The sequence below is a fragment of the Hippichthys cyanospilos genome, chromosome 8 (assembly GCF_059441005.1).
Source record: "Hippichthys cyanospilos isolate Australia breed blue-spotted pipefish chromosome 8, RoL_Hcya_1.0, whole genome shotgun sequence".
Taxonomy (NCBI): Eukaryota; Metazoa; Chordata; class Actinopteri; order Syngnathiformes; family Syngnathidae; genus Hippichthys; species Hippichthys cyanospilos.
The window spans coordinates 23,609,713-23,617,603 of NC_142376.1; positions in this window are offsets into that span (position 1 = coordinate 23,609,713).

Genomic DNA, 7,891 nt, shown 5'->3' on the forward strand with positions numbered 1-7,891 from the left:
GCTCTTTTCTGTACACGGACTTGCACGCACACACACACACACACACTTGCATTCCACAGTAGGACTAGATGCCCCAAAAGGGTATAAGAACTGAATGTTGAAGGTGAAACGTTGCCATTTTCTGCTCCGACCTGTGGCAGGACTGGCCCGAGGCCTCGTGTACTTTCCCACTCTGTCTGGATTAAATCAATTGTTTCACTATGTTGTGGTATGGGCGATCTTTCAACAAAAACGAACACGCTAGGAACTAGGTTAAGGCAAGAAGCTTTTTCTAGATTCCTTCACCAGGAACAAATATGTGTACAAAACGTAAAGCAAGGAGTCTGTAATCAACACGACTAAAAAAAATAATAATAAAAAAAAGCATGTCCAAGATAAAATAGAGCAAACAAAATAAAATACAATTAATGCAAACTCTAAATGAATTCACACACATTTTTAACAATACAGTAAATGAATTAAAGTGTTTTCTATACTAAATAATGTTACAAGTGCGGCTGATTATTCTCCACATATGCTCAGAGATGAACAAACTGGCACATACCATTTACCTGCTCATTTGCTCACTTTTTTGTCATAAATGTACTGAAAATACTCGTTTTTCATTTGGGCAACATTTTTTATACATATTATATATTTTGGTACTGCATTTTCCTTTGAAATGATAATGTATCTTGCTTTACCTTTTTTTTTGCTTCATCTTATTTTATACTATAAAAGCTATACAAATTATAGCAAGCTTGAAAGCGTAGCAGTTATCCACGTTATATTTTGTAAAAAATAAAAAAGGCATGTTCCCTAAAAATCCAAACTTAGTAAATGTAAAAAGGGAAAAAAAAGACAAAGGCGGAAGTGGATTCTAACTCAATTCCCTGAACTGAGGAGGATGTGCTAACCACTGCAACGCTAAACACCCCAGAGAAAACTGAAATCCGCAAAGTAGGACTCCTCTCCCACCCCCCAAGAATTTTCATGCCTGTGTATGCGGGTAACAGAGTTTTTTAAAAGTGAAAAGTATTATACTTTAGATTTTTGATACAAAGATTATTGCAATACACATATTTACTTAAATCTTAAATTATTAAACCTACAGTAGTTAAGCATCCTTCCCGATTCTGTTCTTTGTCTGTTGTCACGGCCAAAGTCGCTCTCGGATTAACGGCCATCACACTTCAAGCTTGAGTGGAGCCTCTACCTGAACAAACATGATAACAAGCAGAATTTGCACATGATATTTCAATTCATTACAAAAGCTAACAGGATTCCAAAGCTTTCTTTCATCCTCACTGCTTTCCTTCAGCCGCGCTTGCATCCAAGTACTGTCCTCAACTGACTGGGCAGGCAATCTATCAATAAGCTCACAGGCACTCCTGCAACACATGTGATTGGCTTCCTTCTCGACAGGGGTTGTAATCCACTCCTGCCCTCAATGGTCGATGGTTGCAAGCTAACGATTCTCGTTATCATGTTTGGTCAGCTACAGGCCCCACCCCGAGGGCAACTCCCACTACCTTGGTGTTCCCTAACTATAGCCAAGGAATGGATAAAGAAGGGGCACAGGTAATGAATGAGGTTTATCAATTTAACATTTATGCAAACTTGTATACGGAATAATGCAATGTGAATCCAGCCTAAGTAAGGCTTGACAGTTGAGAACTTTTTATTGATTTTTTATTTTTATTTTACAGGTGCTGCTACAGTTGAAATGATGGAAGAATTGGTTAAAAAAAAAAAAAAAAAAAAAAGATCCTCTTCACACCACCAAAATAGAGGTCCAGAGAGATGGCCTCACATACCATCAGTGAATTGAACATGTAATGCACATTTACAAATGAAGTATATCAAAATAAGTTCTGCCCTTTTCCATTCATGTACAGTACAATCTTTATAGTTTATCCTTGTACAGTCACGGGAAGCTTGCTCCCATTATGTGGTCTCACCATTGTTTTTTGTAAAAGTGTGTATTATGAGCATGTTGACTTTTACACCCAGTGGAGTTACACCTTGACCCTAACCTGCATTTCTTTAAAAAAAAAAAAAAAAAAAAACACTTCTTTGAAGAATCCTATTTAGTTTTTTGGGGGGATTGATTGATCAACAACTTGCTCATCGAGCTGTGCACACTGACCCCTTGCTACTTTGCACCCTTTGAGTGGCTGTAGTCTCACAGAGAGCTGCGCCCGGAAGTCTAATTAGCCATGGCTGTGGCAAACATGATAACAATCACAATTTAAATTTGAAACATTTGAAACTTCAATTTATAACAAAATAAATACAAGTATGAGATTTCCAAAGGTCTGGTGAAGCCTCTTCCCCCTCCCAAAATTTGCGCGTGTGTGCGGAGGGGGGGATACTTCGCGGTTTTTCACTTATCACGGGAAGGCTCTGGTCCCCATCAAATGTGAAAAATGAGGGATCACTGTGTATTGGTTCTGTAGGACAATTGTACAAAGAGAAGAAGCTTTTTAGCTGAAAACGAGCCACCAAACCAAAACCTAACCCTTCCCCTACAGACATTTTCTTGTTCTTTCCATTTTATCTAACATGGTTTACAATTTAAAGAACAATAAATACATGTCTTTATCCAAGGGTCGATGGGTCGATAGAAGATACATCCCATGTTTTTATTGTTTTTCAAAAACCAAAGAAATCCCATGGATTGCACGGTCAAGAGGACTGTTGCCAATTAGGGAATTTTTTTGTGATACTGGTAGTGTCTCCTGGTGGTCTGAATGAGATGCTATGGAGCCACATACAATTCTCCAAATAGGCATTTGTGACACCTTAAAAACTCAATAATTCAAAAACAAAATTTTAAAATCTCAAAATTTTGTAAAGGTTTACCTGAGATGTTTCGGTGTTATCTCTCGCCTTCTTCTTCAGTGTCCTTAAGAAGGCGAACGATAATGCCGAAACATGTCACATGTCGGTGTCAGAGAAATCTCAGAAAAGAAGACTAGGACAAGCCTAGCTGCTTAAACAGCAAAAAGAGTAACTCAGACCAGCCAAGATTGACTTTTCTATGCCGGCATAGGGAAAAAAGCTTGGGCAAATGTAACTCGTGGGTCTTCCAACGCTAGTTTTCCACTGCCCAGCCGTCCCCCCCTGGCTTTTATTGAGTAGAAGCATAGCAGATTACAAGACACAACAAAAGAGCCAGCCGGGCGCCACCGGCAGCTGGGCCAAGGTCCCGGCTCACACTTTCGTGCGTCAACAGTTCTATCTAAGGACAGGGTCAAGATGAACTAGGATTGCATAAATGGGTAACAATGAACTAAGCACATAATGATAACAACCTAATATATGATTCCCTTCACAGTCGGCTAAAATACAGTAAATTCATAGATTAAGTGTTTATATGTTAGTTGACTGACTTTAAGATTGTTGTTGATTTATTATTCAACAGATACTACATGATACACCATACATGAGCCAAAATAAATGTGAATTTCAAAGTGATGACTTGCGTCCTCTTTCACCGGAGTCTTGGTGCAGATAACCAGTCCTGAGAACACATTCTCAACAAACTAAGTAATATTAGTTATTTAATGAATATACAATAATGTTAATAATGTTAATAAGGATAATGTAATGTTAAATAATAGGAGAGAGGAAATAAAATAGGCAAAAAAATAATTTAAAAAAAGGATTGTTTATGGTTACTGCGGCTATATTGGGGCGTACATAGAAATCCAGGAACTGATACCCTACTTTGCGGGTTTCAGACTTCGCGGGGGGTTGACAGCCCCCATTAACCGCGAAATAGGGGGAATCACTGTATAATCGAAGGATTGCAGCCAAACCCAGTTGATTCGCCTAATACCTAAATAACAATCAAAGACAGCCATACGCTAGGATGTAGAGAAAAAGAGTTACAGATTTTTTAATTTGCAATTTTGATGCATTTAGGGCCTTTCGGTGAATTAGCATACTATACATGAAGGGTTCGGTGACCGCTTAGAGAGGGCTGTATATGTGTCTGAGTGAGACTCCCTACGGGTCCGCTTTGAGAGCGCTGCATAAGCAGCATAGTGAGCGGTCACTGAGAGATTGTGATAGCAATAGAGTTGGGAAATAACCCCCACATTTGTGTTGCTGCTGAAAAAGTTATTTAAAATAACTTGCGTTCTGATTTTATTTATTTATTTATTTTTTGAACAAAAAGAGAAGAACCTACCTCTGACTTGTAGGAAGAAAAGCTTAGTCCTTACAAACAGCTCTATTATTATTTCAGTTCTTGTAGTTGTAAGTAACATGTTGAAGATTGTTGAGAAAAAATGCAATTTCAAATTGGTCTAATTCTTCAACATGACACATTTCCAAATTACCAATAGCGACACCTAGTGGCAGACAAAAAAGTTCATTTTTACACATTCATGTTCTGTGCTATGCCGGTTTCAGCAAAATTCACTCAAAATTAGTCAGGAGAATATTGCGACAGGGAACATGAATCTCAAGTTTTATGACTCCAAATTTGGTCGTGGTCTCAAAACCCAATGTCTGGCCAGACCGGTAAAACTTAATGTAATTGGACGAAGATGATCTTTTCGAAATTTCATTTCATGGGAGTACTAAACACAGTTTTTTCCTGGTCGTGTGGGCGTCACCTGGTGGCAGCAAAAAAATACATTTTCATTTATATGTACCTTGTTGAGCCTGTCAAAGTAATATAACTTAATTTTTTTCAGACAGGCCTTCAACACGCCTAATTTCCTCCACCAAATGTTAAGATGTTATGATCATGGCCATGGCCTATACAGCAGTGCTCATTACGGCAATTTATTGTTACAGTAAATGCTGATGTAGTTTGACCCAGATGATCTCATCTTGTCACGACTTCACACGTTGAATGAAAGTAATTTCCTAGAGACATCAACAAAAAACATTTAAATAAATATGGAGGGTTAAAACATTGATGTTTTCTTGTATTTCACAACATATATTGAAGCTGTGTGGGGAATTCTATCGTGTTTTGTAGCGTTTTTATGCTTCAAAGAGATATTATTGTCATGCCAAGATGTGTGCGCTCATTGTAGTTTATTTTATTTATAAAAAATATGTTTAGTGTGTGCCAAAGTGTCAGGTTGTACATTTTATGTGTAGTATTAAGGTTTTTTTTTTTAATGTCCCGGATTCTGCAGTTAGAAGTACAGTCGGCCCCCGGTTTACGAACACCCTCTTTTACGAACATTTCGACTTACGAGCGTGAACTGCGGAGTTTTTTGTCCCCCACTTACGCACAAACCTTCCGTCTTACGAACAATATGGCATGCCGGCCACTATATTCGTACATTTTTTTTCGCTTTGCTCCGTCATTTAAATCAGAAGCTGACGGTCATTGTGGCAACGTTGAACGCTATTGCTCTTACAATGTCACAGTCACTCTCAGTCACGGTGTCAGTCACGGAGTCAGTCACGGAGATGCTATTGGCCGGCGTCATGTCAATCACAGAAATGCCGATATGCTACTGGCCGAACGCCTTTATCTAGCTTGATGGCACAGCTGGTCGGGAATGAAGGAAGAAGAGAAAATGAGTGAAAAATGGAAGGAAGGAATGTTGTGAAGACTTTGAAAACTTTATCTGTTAGACATGGCTTCTAAAATTGCAAGTGGCGGTAAAAGAAGAAGTAAGAGGATGATGACAATAGAAACCAAGCAGGAGATATTAAAAATACGAAGGAGGCGCATGCATAGTTAACCTTGCTCGTGAGTATGGACGGAACCGCTCGGCAATCTTCTAAGGGCAAGACTTTCCTTGCCGGGGGACGGACCTCGCTCGACAACAAAATGGAGAGGCTTCTTCTATTATGGATTAAAGAGAAGGAAATCGCCGGTGATATGTTTTAGTTTGAGAAAAGTTTTTGTTTAAGAAAATAAATAAATAAATTCTGCGGGTTGGTTTCTGCTCACCTCCCTCTCCACTCGGCTCAAGTCATGTCGCCCCAGAGGAAAATGTCATTTATCCGTTGTATATGAATGTTATTTAAATTAACTGTACAGTAGATTATCGTACAAATTTTAAATATGTGTGTAAATTTGTGATGGTTTTAACTATAATTTCATCACGCGTTGCCAGTCAATGTGTATGTACAATTGACCTCGCTTTGCTACATCAATGAAGTCTTCTGCTCATGAATGACACGGTAACGCTGATATGCTATTGCTCTTACAATGTCACAGTCACTGTTTCAGTCACGGTGTCAGTCACGGAGATGCCGATATGCTATTAGTCGAACGCCTTCATCTAGCTTGATGGCACAGCTGGTCGGGACGGAAGGAAAGAGAGAAAATCAGTCAAAAACGGAAGGAAGGATTGACAGGTTTGACTTGCCAGGGGATCCTGGGTAACAATTAGCATCCCTGAAAACAAAGGTGATGGGGGTATAAGGACACAACTCGGGCCTTGCCTACACATAGGTGTTCTTGCAAACGGGCATTAAATGTTTCCGTTTTGTCCTATTTGCTATATGTGGCCGGGTTTTTTGGTTTTTGTTGTTGTTGTTTTTTTTAATCATAATCTAATGTTTCAAAACCTCCAGCCTAAATGGAGATTTGCCCTAGCTTCCGGTTTCGTGGACACGCGTGCTCAGCTTCAACGGGGATTTGCGTCATCGCGCTATTCTTTTTCCCAAGGAAGACCGGAGACTGGTGACCTCAGAGGGAAAGTTCTTTCGAACTGGACAGAATTTGTGACATTTCTGCCGCCTAATGACTTGGCATTGCTTGTACATGTATTTGAAACCGCACTATGTGGTTTCATATAGGTGAGACTTTTTTTTTTTAAATAAACAAACGACGACGATACATGTAGACGACAGGGCGTGGTTGTTATTCCCTTATTTCCTCTCATTATCACGTAAGAAATCATCTCTTTTCCCAAATACATTGTCTTTACATCATTATCAGAAATAACTTTCGTCAGTTGCCATAATGTATGCTTTCAATCAACATTAATTAAATAGACATTCACAATTTATTTGTGTCATACCACATATATTGTATCAATATTTGCTGACCAAAATTACTCCGTTTGGAGCTTTTGTTCTTTTGCCTCTTTTGCCTTGTCAATAAAGTAATGACTATCAGCTGTCACTCAAGCTCATTAACATGTCACACACACATATGTCATGGATGTCGAAACTGTCAAGCGACACTGGACATGACGTCTCCATTTTTATTTTTCAATTATTTATTGCTGAAACAAAGCAGTGAATCATCCTGCTTCCTCATATGACTCGTTTTTATTTGCGTGCATTTTTGTGTTGCTTTTATGATGGCACGACCAAAAGAGAGCATGAAGACGACATGGAAACTGTTAGGAGCATAATGCAGTTGCATGTCAGGCGGGTGTGGTGACAAAAGAAATAACGATAAAACGATACTATGGAGGACCAAAAGTGCCAAAATTCAATAAATAAATGTACCATTCAAACATTAAATATAAGTGTCATTAAATAATTTAATGTGTCATTAATTAATTAAAAGTGACATTAATTAAATAAATGTTTAAATAATTAATTTAAACGTTTCATTGAATTAATAAAACATTTATTTCATTATGACACATTTCATTCTTTAATGACACATTTATTTAATTACTGACACAATTATTTAATTAAGATAGATAGATAGATAGATAGATAGATAGATAGATAGATAGATAGATAGATAGATAGATAGATAGATAGATAGATAGATAGATAGATAGATAGATAGATAGATAGATAGATAGATACTTTATTCATCCCCGTAGGGAAATTCACATTTCCAGCAGTATCCTCAAGTCGAGATATAAAATATGAGAAATAAAATACACAAGATACACATAAGTCCAGTACAGAAGTATACTTAAGGTGCTTGTTAACAGTGTAAACAGAATAGTGTGAATCG